Raw genomic sequence first — 15,198 nt, 5'->3', positions numbered from 1 at the left:
GGAAAAAACAGAAAGGAATTATTATTTTTATTTTGAGCATTTATCTTTAGTTTTTAATTATTCTGCACAAGAATTTTATATATTAAGGACAGTAATCCTTTACCAGACATTTGTTACAATAATTAATAAATTGGTAAAATATTTAATAAGCAGAATAGAAAATAATCAATTTCAGAAAGGAATTATTATATACACAAAACGAACATTTTTTTCATTAGGATGGTGAACATCTTTTTTTTAATCTTTTCTCTGTTTTTCAAGTTTTTTGTTATTGTGTTGGTATTAGTTTCAAATTTAAAAAAAGTAATTGCAATAAGTCTGAAAAAATATGCCTTTGGAATAAGAGTTATTGAGGTTAAGAGATAAGATTGACTTGCATTCAGGCCAGGGAAGAAGGAACAGGTCATCTGCCAGGACAGTAGCTGATGGTGGTGGAGACGGAGCAGCTCTGGGTTGAACTCCAGGTCTCAAAGAAGCAGGTGACAATGACCCCTTACTCCTCCATCCTTGAAGCTCCTGGAAACAACCCTCCCTTGGACTCTGTTTGGGTGCCTCCTGATTCATTCTATGCAAGGACCCAAGGAATCTTTGGAGAGAAAAAGGGGCAGGGATCATCACTCATACTGAAACCTCACCTTTTAAAAGCCTGAACTCGGGATGTCCCTGGGACTGATTTCAGCCCTACGCAGCCTCTGCCAACATTCACCAATGTCTCTCTTTCCACTAACTGGAAGCATCAACAGACAATCTATATTACAATGTGGCACCATCCAGAGGGGAAGTAAGTGGATACAAGAAGGGAAAGGTGGAGCCTGTAAAGACAATCTTCCCAGCATTCACAATTATACCTGAGGGCAGTCCTGTTCCCCAACTTGTGTAGGGTGTTTGAATGGAAGTTGCGTGCTGCGGCCATTCTAGCTAGCCCTGTCCAGCCAGACATCCACAATGGGGCAGTCCAAGGCTAAATTATGCGTATTTTAAGGTTCAGACATTTCCAGGCATGTCTGGAGGACACAGCACAGCAGGATTTGCACGAAGCACACAGGAACAAATGGAAATAACTCATCCTAAAGGAAGAGTTGTTCTGGAACACAAACTTGACCCAGTCTGGATGCCAAAATCTCAGAAGGAAAAGGAATTATTAGCAGCAGAACGTGATATTGGGGTCTGAGACTGCCTGCCCTCTAGCAATGAACTCACGATTTGAGTCCTGGGGAGAAGGGACTTCAGGTGATGCTGAAATATATAAAACCTCCAAAAAAACAAAAAACAGAAAAAACCTCTAAAAGCACAGGGCAGCTCTGCTGTAGGGCCTTTGACCTGCGAGCAGGAGAAGCTTCTCCCCTTTTATTCTTTTTATTTATTTATCTTTTTCCTTTAGAAGTCTTTATTAGATCGTAAATGTACAACAGCTTCTTAAGTCTACACAGGCACTTCAGTTTTTAAAAGGAATACATGTAACATTATGTCTCATTACACCATGATCCTGGATAGCAGCTTTTCAAAACTTTGTGAGAAAAATCTTGAAAAAGGTTCCACATGCCACCCGACTCTTACAAATTTTAACATTATCAAAGAAGGTATGTTTCTACACTCTTACAAAGACCACTAGAAAGAAACAGTTAAAAAGCTAAGAAACTGTCTCAAAAGCATTTTTTTTTCACAATCTTTCCTCCATAGTAAGGTAATGTTCTTAAATAATTCAAACCATTCACAAATGGCTCTCTGCATCTGCTCTGATGTCTTCCGCTCTGCGTATTTCCGTATGATTGAGAGTTTCCACGACCTGAAGATGTTCTGTTACCTCTGGGGTCTCATTCTCTCCTATTCATACATCCTCTCCTATTTGCCCATGGCCAATAGAAAGAAACTCAGTATTGGCTGGTCCCTCCATAACCCCCACTTCCTCCACTGCCACCTGGACCATAGTTTCCTCCACCGTGTAATTCTCGTGCCCGCTACCAAAGTTTCCACTTTTCGCTAAGCTTAGTTAGAAGGTTGCTGGTTACGATTTCCGAAAACCACTGCCATTTCCACTTCCACACTTTCCTCCTCCATAGATGCCGTACCACCCCCGGGCCCCCCCCCCCCCGGTTGCCAGGTCCAGGTCCTCTGCCACCGTAGCCTCCTCCATAGCCTGGGCCACCTCCAAAGCTGCCACCTCCAGGTCTTCCTCCACACCTACTAGAGCCATGACCAAGTCCACCGACCACCCCTGAATCCATCAGATCGTCCTCCAAGCTTACTTTCTCGTCCTGGTCCTGGTCCAACATTTCCACCACCGCCAGGAGAATCTCCGATGTTGCCTCCTCTTCCACCTCTAGAACTGTGGATTTCCTGCATCTGAGGTCGAGAAAAGGCCTTTCTTACTTCTGCATGATGACCGTGGATGGTATGGTATTTCTGCAGCACAAGTCTATCCACCGGATCACAGCCATCAAAAATAACAAATCCAAAGCCTCTTTTCTTTCCAGACTCCCCATCAGTAATTATCTCAATGCCATCGATTTTTCCATATTTCTCAAAGTAATCTCTAAGGTGATGCTCCTCAGTATCTTCTTCAGTTCCACCAACAAGCAGCCTCTTCACGGTTAGGAAAGCGCCCCGCTGTCCAGAATCCTCTCTCAGGACAGCACATCTCGGGCAACCGTTTCCTATCCGTGGAATGAGGGCTGGCGGTCATGGCAGCATCACCTCGGCCGTGGATGAGAAAGTTACAAAACCGAATCCTCTTGAGCTTTTGCTGGCAGGATCCCTTATGATCACACAGCCTGGAAGTTTTCCCCATTGCTGGTAGTAGTTCCTCAGATTTTCTTCTGTGGTTTCAGAGCTCAAGCCACCAATAAAGAGTTTATGGAATTCTTCTTGTTCCCTCTTCTTCCTCCAGAAAGTAACAGTTTTGAAACTTTCCTGCATCTTGGAGTCCATTGCTTCAGCCATCTTCCTGAAGCTGAGGGAGATGAGGGAGATCTCAGGGGAAGATCACGAACCTGGAACCTGACCCGCCCCGGATCTGAGGTGAGAACGAACCTCCGATGCTCCAGCAACAACACCTTGTAGGAGCACCTCCATTCAGGACCCGGCGCCCTTGGATAATTCTTGAGCACCTTTCAGTTTTCTCCTGAGATGCAGACAGCCTGTAGCTTGCTGGGAAAAGCTGCTTCTCCTCTTTTAAACAGATGATGCCATGTGGTCTGTGTGAATGACAGCACAACCACCCGTCACGTACCGTTATTCTCCAGGTGCCAGTGACTAACATGCAAGAGTAGCCCCAGCACAGAGACCACAGCATCAGCCATAGGAAAGGAATTCCCTTTACCTCGTTGAAGCACAGAACACAGAAGAGACTACCACAAGATCCTTCAGTGTTAGAAAGCAGCCTGACGCTGGAAGAGTGGAGTACCTTCGGTTTGGTTCAGTGTGGTCGCTCCAGGCATCAGTGGGAAATGGCAGTGATAGGAGTGCATAGGAAACCCTTCCTCTGCATCCATTCTTCTCCCGAGTTTTTGATCATCTTTACCATCACTACCCTGAACTCGGGTAGGTGGCCTATCTCCACTTCACTTAGTTCTTCTTCTGGGGTCTTAGCTTGTACCTTTGTCTGGAACATGTTCCTCTGCTGCCTCATTTTGCCTAAGTTGCTGTTTGTATCTTTATGTATCTAGTAGGTTGGTTACATTTCTCAACCTTGGAGAAGCAGCCTTTTGTAAGAGACGCCCAGTGAGCTCCAGCAGTGCACTCCCCTCTCACTACCGGACGTACATGCTCTAGGGGCGCCCCCTATGAGGGCTGACTATTGTGGCTGGTCTGGTGTCACTGGCCCTTAGTCCTACTGGTCACCAGGCCCTGCCTTCTGCGGAGGCTGCTGGCCACTGGTTGGCAGGACCAGTTCACCAGGGGGCTGACTGCAGAACCCCAGGGCATCCCGGGGCTTAAGGTGGATCACTAGTGGGCGGAGTCAGGGTCCAGAAGACTCCGGGGTTATTTCCTGCCCACTGGTGGGTGGAGCCAGGTCCTGTGGTTAGTACTGGCCTATCCCAGAGCTGGTGTCAGACCACTGAGGGAGCGGTGGGTTGTGAAGGCTGGCTCCTGACACGGTTGGATATGGGGTCCCGGGTGTCTCGAAGCTTGTGTTGACCTGCTACGGGGCAGGGCCAAGGCCCAGCTGGTCCTAGGGCAGGGTCCGCAGGCTGCAGGATTGTGGTGTTCTTGTGTCCGGTGTCTGCCGCCTGGTGGGTGAGGCTGGTCCAGGGGCTAGAGCCAGCTTCCTGAGGGCAAGGTGGGCAGTAGGGGATTCTGGGGGTGGTGCCTGCCCACTGGTGGGTGGAGCTGGGTCCTGGCCCTCTGGTGGGTGGCGCCGTGTCTAGAAATGGCTGTGGGCTTACGAGGTCTCTGGGCAGCCTCTCTGGTGATGGGCGGGCCTGCACCCCAGCACTTGGCCCGAGCCGTCCCGGCACTGGCGGATGGGGCCAGATCTCGGCGCTAATGAACTAGAGGGAGGTCCCCACTCTGCCACCTGCGAGTGTCCACGCTGTGGAACGAGCTCCCAGGAGTGGCTGCCGCCAGGGTCTGTGTCCCCAGCGTGAGCTGCAGCTGCCCCCTGCTTCTCCAGGAGACTCTCCAAGACCAGCAGGGAGGTCTGGCCCAGACTCCTATCGGATTACTGCTTTTGCCCTGGGTCCTGGAGCATGTGAGATTTTGTGTGCACCCTTTAGGAGTGAGTTTCTATTTCTAAGCCCAGGACTCCTTGAAAGTAAGCCCTACTGGCCTTCAAAACCAAATTCTCTGTGGGCTCATCTTCTTGGTGCAGGACCCTTGGGCTGGGGAGCCCGACGTGGGCCTCTGAGTACTCTCAATACTCTCAATAATTACTCTCCTGTGTAATTATTCTCCAGTTTGTGGGTCAGCCTCCCCAGCCCCCCATCCCACCTCCCCCCTGCCCCCCAGGGGTATGGGAATTGACTGTATAGCAACTCTGCCCCTCCTACCCCCCTGGTTGTGATTCCTTCCTTAGGTCTTTCGTTGTAGAAGATCTTTTCTGGCAGGTTTCAGCCTTTTCATCCATGGTTGTTCGCTGACAGTTGTGATTTTGGTGTGCTTGTAAGAGCAGTGAGCTCAGGGCTTCTCTACTCTGCCGTCTGGGCTGATCTCCTGTCAGGGAAACCCTTTCTTTTCCCTACGCCCCACCACCCCATGCTACACACGCACACACCGCACATGCATGCACGCACGTGTGCACACACATAATCCATTCATTCTGCAATTTTTAAAATACCTACCACTAAGGAGGTCTATGCTAAGTGCCCTGGATTTGGCAGTGAGGAAGGCAGACATGACTTCTGACCACATTTCGCTTGGCAGCCGCGTTACCACGACAGCTCGCTCCCTGACCACCAATGATGACCCACGAGTGGGGCCCCGACCCATGCTGAGCCCATTATCGTGTTATTCCTCCACAGCCACAGTTGATGGATCCAGAGGACAGCCCCCGACCCACACTGAGCCAGCAAGGCCCTTGTTTGGTAATTCCAGAACTGAGAGAGTTGGCAGACTCTTTGGGGTGCCTGGATTACAAAATACAAAGATCAGAAACTATAAGCATGTGACGTGGAGAAGAATAGAAAGCTAGCCTGAAGATAAGAATAAAGCAAAGGCAAAAATGTGAAAAGCTAGAGGGAGACTCCTGGTAGGATTGGATTCCCTGACTCCCCTTGCTCCTGAGATGGCTACAATCCTGCCATTGGATTTCATCAGCCAATCAAGGTAAAACTAAACTGGGTTTCTGTCACTTGCAACCAAAAGTCCCAGTATATTGACCCCCACACACACTGTAAATGGTGGCAGCAATTGAAAGGCACTCTCACAAGACTTAAGAACTGAAGGAACCGCAGGAAATTAAGAGAAAGAGCAAAAAAGGAAGAAGTGTTAAAGCTAAAAAGGGGTGTCTTGGTGAACTTAGACAAAGCATACCTTGGACGTTTCCAGAAACACTGGAATGCAGGGAGATTCTGCAAAGACCTCAGCTAGAGAAATAATCTGTTACTGTTGCCAATATTCAAGGTTTAGCTCCTGGCTCATATGGCCTGAAGAATCAGAGGTTACAAGGGTAGGAAACATAGCAACATTGATTTATACAATTTATGAAATCTCTATTTGTTACTTATTATAGCACAGACAATTTTATTATAAAGAATCTTTATTCACCAAAGAGCCATTCAGAAAAGCACCGTATTTTTCTAACCAAAGTTTTGAGTCAACTAGATATAGCCTCGTCTTCCCTCTTCCTGCCCTCTAAGGGACATCTCTCTTCAGTTTAATTCTCTTGGCATTTTTCACTTCCAACTCAATGTCACAATTTGATGAAGGCTGGTGGCTAGAAGCTCTTGAAAATGGTCAAAAACCCACAACCACCATGGTGTCTGTATCAGACAATCAAGGGTTCTTTCTCTCCATTTCCAGTTTAATGTTTTCCCATCTCTTAGACCTCTAAACCAGATCCAGCTGCTTTTCTTGACACCTGTCATGTTTATTTAGAACCTGTTTTTACCAGAATCGTTTCAACACAATAAAAATACCAGATCTGGTTTCCATGGGCTTTTCAGAGAAGGCAGTAAACAAAACAGGAGAAATAAAAAAGAGAGAGAGGCCGCCAGGTATACAAAGCAATACGAGTCGATTATCAGACTGCATATACGATGTTTTCTGACAGAAAGTACAAAACATTGTTTTATTAATTTTGGCTTGATTTCCCACCCTCCTTTTTCGTAGGACAGTTCTATGAAATTAAAAGTAACTCCTATTTTTGTGTGAAAGCCAATGTTTGCAACTAAGTAACACACTATGGACCTTGTCACGTAATGAAAAGTAAAGACATGTTGCTTGTGTGTGTAAAGCATAATTATTCATGCATGCGCGCACACACACATTTTCCTTTCTCACATTTTCCTTTCTCACAGCGAACAGCATGCTAATTTATATATGCTTACTGTGCACAGGGAGTTTGCTGGTATCTTACATATTTGTTTCCATTTAACTCTCTTGTTCAACCAAAAAGGGGTTACTAATAATTTGAGATTACAGTTCAGTAGTCTCTTTAATTTTAGTCAGAAATACAACAGTGGAAATAGCAATCAGATTGAAAGAAACAACATTTTCCACTTAATTTCTTTGTTGGAAGCGAAAAATAAACACTGCTTTATAACCAAACAGAGTTTAGGTTTTAATGAGCCAAGTGCAAGTTTCAATACCTTGTCCATCCTAACAGAAATGCATCTGTTCAGAAAGTGATTAAAATCCAAAAAAGCTCAAGGGCTTCTGTGGTGTAAACACAGCTTGGGCTGCAGAGCTCTTGGCTCTGGGACTGAGCCAAACCTTCCAGAATGCTGGCAGAAACCCCACTCAGTATCTCCCTCCAGACCAAAGGAAGAAGTAGTAAACAAACCCATCAATCACCAGCAACTGGGAAGTGCTGAGAACCATAAGTTTCAGCCACCAATATAGAAAGAAACTGATAAATTGCCATGCATCACTCCTGCTAAGCATGCACACAGGTTCTCACTTAGCTATGGACTTGCTAAAAGTATGGAATACAAAATACTCAGCAGAGAGAAGACGAAGGCCTGAACCCACCTAGGGAAGGATGTCATTAGCAGGATTTATTTTGCTTTTTAATACAGCTTATGGTACTTTCTTTTATTTTTGTACTTAAAATTCTGAAGTACAAAACTTAAGAACTTTAACTTAACTTTCCTAAGATATTTACAATTCTATGGAGATACAATTAATATTGTCACCTGAGATACAAGGATCAATTGTTCATTCATTGATTTATTCATTCTTTTAAAAATATTTATCAAACACCTACTAGATTCCTGGCACCATCTGTATTCTGAGGGAATATAAAAGGTAAAAGTAATCATAAAAGATATAGTCCCTGCTTTTAAAAGCTTGTCATCTGAGTACATTGATAGGGGATTTTTATGTGTCAAAAAAATTTTAATAGTGCAAATTAATACATAGAATCGAATAAAAAAAGACAAGAGAGTTTATAATAAGTTCTTCTGCTAGTGGTTAAAAACTAGGTACTAGTGGTTATTAGTTTTATAGTAATACTTGTGGGGTTTTTTTTTTTCTTATCTGAAACCCAATGAGGTTTTATTGAATGATCTTTAGTAATGTTCTTCTAGGTCAACTTCTGATGGGTACTGAGTGGTGGTGAGTTCAAGGGTCCATTCCCTAACAAGTACCTAGGTGTGACTAATGTGTGCTTTTGTTTCTGGTTAAATGTGAAAATTGGGAAAAGAGATGGGACAGATAAGAACACATGGGGTCTGATCCTGTGTGAAGATACTCGAAGGTCAAGGCACCACATGTGTAAGCCACAGAACAGTACTCCTCTACTTGGGCCACACACTGGAATCACTCAGGAAGCTTTTCTTTAAAAAAATTAATTGCCTAGGCTCCACCTTAGACCAATTCAGAAAATGTGGAGGTGGGGCAGACTTTTTTAAGCTCCTCAGTGACTTAGCAATATGAAGGTAGGTTTGTAAAACACCACCACAGAACATACCCACAATCATTAAACCCCCAGCTCATCTTTAACCTCAAGCAACATAACTTCCTGATGTGTCCTCTGAGGTTTACTGATTACAAATAATACACTAGGTAATTAACAAAGTTACTTGCTATATGCTGGATTATTGTCCAAAGTCCTACTAAAAATTGAGGAACGTCGGTCAAAAATTATTATCTCCTGTCCTTTTTGAAATTTTGGTCCATTTCTTGTCTACTAAGGCACTACAGTTGTGACGATAAAGCCATGTCACATATATGGGTGATCACCTTTTATTCTCTATTTCATGGGTTTACATACAGCTCATCTAAGAGTCGAATCATTGTGTATCCAGCGCAGAGAGTTAGAAGAACAAATCACATCACAGTCGTGCCCAACTATAAATTGCTACCTGATCCATCAAAACACCTGCCTGATTTGACCTCAAAGTAATACTGAAGTACTGCAGGAGCCTCGGTAACCAAGGCTCTATACAGAGGTCATGAAACTGGTTCTCACCTTTTCCTTCCTGCAGAGACTAAGGATGAGGAAAGGTCAATAAAAGCCACAAACTATCTTATGCTTGCTCCTAACAGACTTCTCCATGTGCTGATAATAAAGAGAGCGACTGTGCCTAATGCCCTTTTTATACCTTATGTAGCTTCAGTGATTCCCATCCTGGCAGCACATCCAGTTATCCAGGGTGCTCGCTCAAAGGCACACAAGCTCAGGTCTGATCCCTCAAGATTAAGGTTTAATGAACCTTGGGTGGGACCCAGGAATCTGTATTTTAAATAAGGGCCTCCAAGAAATTCCAATGCTACCATGCTGGGTAATCTCTCATAGAACCATTATCCTGAAGAAAAAAGAAAACAAGGCTTTCAGTTTATCAACATGATAGCTGGAATACCTTTTAAGTGGCATGTCACACTGGTAATCACACAGCTGAAGAGCAAAAGTTTGTCTCTCTTTAATAATGAGGTCAGTTACCCACTGAGTTCTTAGTTTTATTTGTCCCTGTAGCAGTTTTCACAAACTGCTATTATTTTATATGTCTATTTGCTTATTTTTAAAATATTGGTTCCCCTTAATAAAATGAACACTCCATAGTGCAAGAATGTGTCTATTTTGTTTGCTGACCTATCCTCAGATCTTAGAACAGTTCTTAACACATAGAAGTTACCCAGCAAATACTGAATGAATAAGTGGATAAACAAGTGAGTGAATATTTAGGAAGTGGTCAAAAAAGTTGACTAATTGGTGAGGAAGAGAACCTACCTATCAAAGCAGGGGCAGGAAATCCTCCCCAGGTCTTTCATTTAATCTGAGGGTTTTTTGTTATTTTTTTTTTATTCCTGATATACAAGAGAATTACTAACCCAATCAGCAAGTTCCCTAAAATATAAAAATTCAAAAAAATTGAACTGGTTTTGTAGAAGTCAGTTAAACAAGCTTCAGTGTGTAGTAGGCTTGAGTTTACATAGCCCTCCTCATTAAATGAATGCTATCAGTAACTACGTCTCAGAATCTGCTCTCATTATTGGATCTGATGGCCAAACTTGGACCTTTCCATGCTGATGTATTACACTTGAGCTTTTTCAAGGTAATAAGTTTATAATAAGATTTAAATGGGATAAAAAATAACGCCCCCCCCCAAGTTGGCCTCTTCTGATTTTTATTTCTTTTATTAATCTGACCAGCGATTATTTGGTGCTTAGTTGCCTTTGTCAAGAAAGATATTAAGGTGAGTGACACATTTGTCTAGAAAAGTGAGGCACTGGTTTTAGATTATCAGCAACTGTCTTGGCGTTGATGACATGAGAAAATACTCCATGATTTTATGCATGTGAGGCAATTTTAAAAGATCGTCATATTGGACATGTCACCAACTGAGTATGAATGCACTGCAGACTTTTATTGTTTGCAGCTGCCTGACGTTCCCCACTCGGCCGTGAGTGCAGATGGTCCTTGGACAGCGATATTAACGATTACAATGAGGGAGAAATGACAGTCTTGGTTGGTCCCAGCTTAGAAAAACTGCTGTGGAAATGAGTTTAAGAGAGGAGTTCAACTATAATATGACTCATATTAGTGAATGGGTGAGTTACCCCCAGGATTCTACCTTGTACTGTCATTCAATACCAGGATCCATTCAAAATGAGCTTAGTGAGGAACGTTCCACTCAGATCAACCCTTTAGGGCTGCCATATGCCATCTACTAGCAACTTGACATAAGGCTCCCATCTCTGCCCATCCTGGCTCCTTGCACACAAATAATATTTGAACTTGACAAAAGCAAATGAGGAGGGCCCACAGATTACAGCCTTTTCCTTTACCCCACAGCTGGCCAGGCCCCAGGAGAAGACTCTTATTCAAGAGGCTAACTTCAAGAAAAATACCTGATCTAAAGAATTGCAGCTGTTGATGTTTCTGTGTAGCTTAGCCACCGCTAAACCACTGTTCCCATGGAACAATTCGATCTGAATTTGGCAAATCAGCAATGAAATGGGAGATAGCACTATGCATAAAAGCTAATAAATAAAAAGAGGCATGAAGACAGAGTGGTCTACTGTAAAGAAAACAGGCAGCATAATATGGAAATCAGATAAGCAGCACATTAATTGGAACGAAGGATATTTTTAAATTATAAAATTTACCATCCACAAAGAGGATACAACAATGTTCCTATGCCAGTGTCAAAAGTAATTCATGCATATAGTCATTCAACAAATATCTGTTGAACAATCTGCTAAGCATTACTCAGTTGAGATATATCGGTGAATAGACTGATTCTTGCATGACAGACACATTTCTCACAATCATGAGAACTTTTTACATTTCAGCACGGAAGAAAATAGTCCATAAAGAAAGAAATATATAATATAACAAAGCAGAATAAGAGACTAGAGGAAGGTACTGAAGATTATTTAGGAAATGATTATCAAGGAGGGTCTCTCTTAAAATGTGCTATTTAAGCAAATAGCAAAGCTATTTAAGCTAGAGGGCACCGTGGGGCTCTGGAGGAAGCACACTGCAGGAAATGTGAGGAACTGGTTTTAGATTATCAGCAACTGGCTTGGGGTTGATGACATGAGAAAATACTCCATGATTTTATGCATGTGAGGCAATTTTAAAAGATCGTCATATTGGACATGTCACCAACTGAGTATGAATGCACTGCAGACTTTTATTGTTTGCAGCTGCCTGACGTTTCCCACTCGGCCGTGAGTGCTGAATGGAGCAATGTGAGGAGCAAAAGCACGAAGACCCTAAAGCAAGGGCAAGTCTGCAGCGTTCAAAGAGCAGTGAGAAAAGTGGCGTGGCTCGAGCTGATGGAGCAAGGCAGAGCAGGAGATGCCCGGAGGGGCAGTCAGGGCCAGGTCACGTAGGCCCTGTGAGCCACTGCACGGAAGTTTTATTTTATTAAGAAAATTGGATATTACTGGAAGATTTTAAGCAGTTTTCATTGGTAAAACATCACTCCCACTGCTGTCCTAGAGAACTGACTGAAGGGAGACACAAGTAAAAGCAAGGAAGAGGAGTTAGGAGGTTGGTAGGAATCAAAAAGAGAGATGGTGGTAGCAGTGAATGTGCTGAGAAATGACTGAATCTGGGTTCTATTTTAAAGATGATAGATTGATTTTGCCATTTGCAGCAACATGGATGGACTTGGAGGGCATCATGCTAAGTGAAATAAGTCAGACAGAGAAAGACAAATACTGTATGATATCACTTATATGTGGAATCTAAAAAATACAACACACTAGTGAATATAACAAAAAAGAAGCAGATTCACAGATACAGAGAACAAACTAGTGGGAGAGGGAAGAGGGGAGGGGAGTGTAGGAGTGGGAGAGTGGGAGGCACAAACTATTGGAAGTAAGACAGGCTCAAGGATATTTTGTACGACACGGGGAATATAGCCAACATTTTGTAATAATTGTAAAGGGAAAGTAACATTTAAAAATTGTATACAAAATTTAAAAAATTTTAAGAGCAGATTGAAAATGAAAAAAAAGATGATAGATTGATGTGTGGTATGAGGAAAAGAGAGGAATCAAAGATAACTCCTAGATTTTTGGCATAGATAACTAGTTGTGATAGTGCCACAGAGACGGAAAGACTAAGAGAGCAGCAGATATGAACAGAAAAAATCAAGAGTTCTGTTTGAAATGCTTATGAGGCATCTAAAGGGTAGAAAGTTGGATTTACAAGCCTACAGCTCAGGGGAGGAGCTGAGACTGCAGAGGCTAATTTAGGAGTCTTCAATATATAAAGCATTATAATACTCTTGGTTGAGAAAATCAGAAAAATCTTGTATATGGAGATGAGAAATAGTCCTAAGCCCTGGGGCGCTCCATCATTTGGACATGACAAAGAGGAGGGGAGCTCTGAAGGAGACAAATAGGAACAGAGAGGGAGGTAAAGGAAAACAAGGAGAGTGAGGTGTCCCAGAAGCTAAGTGAAGTATTTCAAGGAAGGAAAAATTCTTTGTATAAAAATGCTGCCAGGTCGTTGAAGGTGGGGACTAAGGACTGATGGCTGGATTTGGCAACACGGAGGTCATCAGTAATTTTAAAAGAATAGTTCTGGCGAACTGGAAAGACAGAGCCTGAGAGGAGTGGGTTCTAGAGTGAATGTAGAGTGAGAACTGGACACGATGAATAGTTCAAGGAAGGAGAGAAATGGTGCAGTATCTGGGGGGAAGCTATGGGATCTGAGAAAGGTTTGTGTTTTTATGGGTGTTTTACAGTCTGTTTATATGCTGATGGGAATGATTGATAGAAGGTAAAAGATTAGTGATGTTGGAGGGAAAGAAAGAGAAAGAATAATTGCTGGAATAGAGCAAACAAATCCATGAGTAGAAAAGTAGCCAAAAGTAGCCAAAAGGGAGAGGTTGGTCCCAAAAGCAGCAGGGATCCATCACCATAAGAAAAGGTGAGGAAGAGTATATAGATACAATGCTGGTGAGTGGGTAGATCTGGTGGTGAGAAGAGCTGGGAGTTGTCTTCTGAGAGCTTCTATTTTCTCAGTGAAATAAAAGTGATATTATTAGCTGAGAACGAGGAAGTGGGAAGGAAGAATAAAGATACTGCGAAGGGGAAACAACAAAGAGGAATTGCAAAATCGTTTCCTAGGTGAGTGAGGAATGTAGTAAAGGTGACAGTGTTCCTTTCGTGGTTACAAATGAAAAGTGAAACCAGCCAACCTGACTTATTTTCTCCAGCCATGTTTCAGTGCTCACTGGTAAGCGTGGAGTAGGTAAAGTTGGATGCAACCAGAGTTTTCAAGCAGCATGTAATGGGGGTAGAGTGGAGCAAAGGAATGGAAGGTTTATACAAAGGACCGATTACAGCGAGGGACCACGAACTTTAAAATGAGTAAGTAGAAAAAAATAAAACATGAGGTAGATGATGGGCAATAAAAGAATGGTGGGATTAACAGGTTGGATATGGTAGTTGAAGAACTGCGACAATGGGAAATGGGCTGAAAAAAGATGGGAAAAGATGATGGACAGAATGTGGAATGCTTGAAATTGAAACCATTTTGGTTGCTGGTAATGACAATTTTGAAAATTATTGATAATGGCTGAGAGGGTGGCTGAGGAAAGGTGGAATAAAAAATAATTGATAATAAGAGAAACGAGTGTTGAATGGTTGGTTCATCTACAGGAATGCTGAAACCATCAAGAAAAAGGACTGGAGTAGTGAACCGTGCTGAAATCTTCAATGAAGGAATAGGATTGAACAGAATATTGATAACTAATTCTGACAACAATCATGATCATAGTGAAGGATTTTAATATGTCTCTTTCAGAACTTAATAAATCAAGCAGAGAAAACATAATTAAGGCTCTAAAGAAATGCAATTCACAATGAATAAACCTACTTTGATAGAAATGTCTAGAACTATGTACCATGTTAACCAAGAATATATATTGTTATATTGAATCTATTAAATGTTTATAACTGAATCATGTACTTAACCACAAAGAAATCCTTTAAAAAATTCCAATTAATGAAAGGAGAAAAAAAATTATATCACTTTTACAGAGAATGTAAGGAAGTTATAAGGAAGGTAAGGACATTTGTCAGAATATTCAAAGTAGGGTTGAAAACAGATGCTTCATGTTATATCTGACATCACTTACCTGCTCTGTTCCACTATAAAGTTGAACATTTTATTGTCCCCAAATAGTATACTATATATTATAATTTATAATAGAAATTATTTTAAATGTAGTTGGTCACTGACACTTTGCCTATGTAATTTCAAATACCCGGGTATTTTATTGCCCAGAACCATCTTTCACTAGCTTCTATATTTCCACCTTGCAAACACTGTGCAATAATTATAGGTACCTCACTCCTTGTGGAAGAATTGTAGCAACCAGTGAGACACTGTCTAAAGAGTTCTTTGACTGCCTTAGACTGAAGAAGCTGTAGAAATGAAAAGTCAGAGTGTTATCATTTCACCTACTCCAAATAAATTATTACAGTTCAAGTGCCACAAATATGTGTTGTACTTTGCAACAGCAGTAGAGAAAGACAACAGACCCTTGTCCCCCAAGGGTCCTCTATTACTAATCCTTCAAAGATATAGACCAAAAGGGCCCCAAATTTAGAATATCAATTTACCAATTCTGA

At 42.4% G+C, this 15,198-nt stretch overlaps 1 pseudogene; it reads right to left on the bottom strand.

The window, feature by feature from the left end:
• Positions 1 to 1,871: 1,871 nt before the first annotated feature.
• LOC132366351 (heterogeneous nuclear ribonucleoproteins A2/B1-like) lies at positions 1,872 to 2,916 on the bottom strand (annotated as a pseudogene).
• Between the last annotated feature and the right edge of the window lie 12,282 nt (positions 2,917 to 15,198).

The sequence above is a fragment of the Balaenoptera ricei genome, chromosome 5 (genome assembly GCF_028023285.1).
Source record: "Balaenoptera ricei isolate mBalRic1 chromosome 5, mBalRic1.hap2, whole genome shotgun sequence".
In the NCBI taxonomy this organism is placed as follows: Eukaryota; Metazoa; Chordata; class Mammalia; order Artiodactyla; family Balaenopteridae; genus Balaenoptera; species Balaenoptera ricei.
This window is presented reverse-complemented; position numbering and strand designations above follow the sequence as displayed.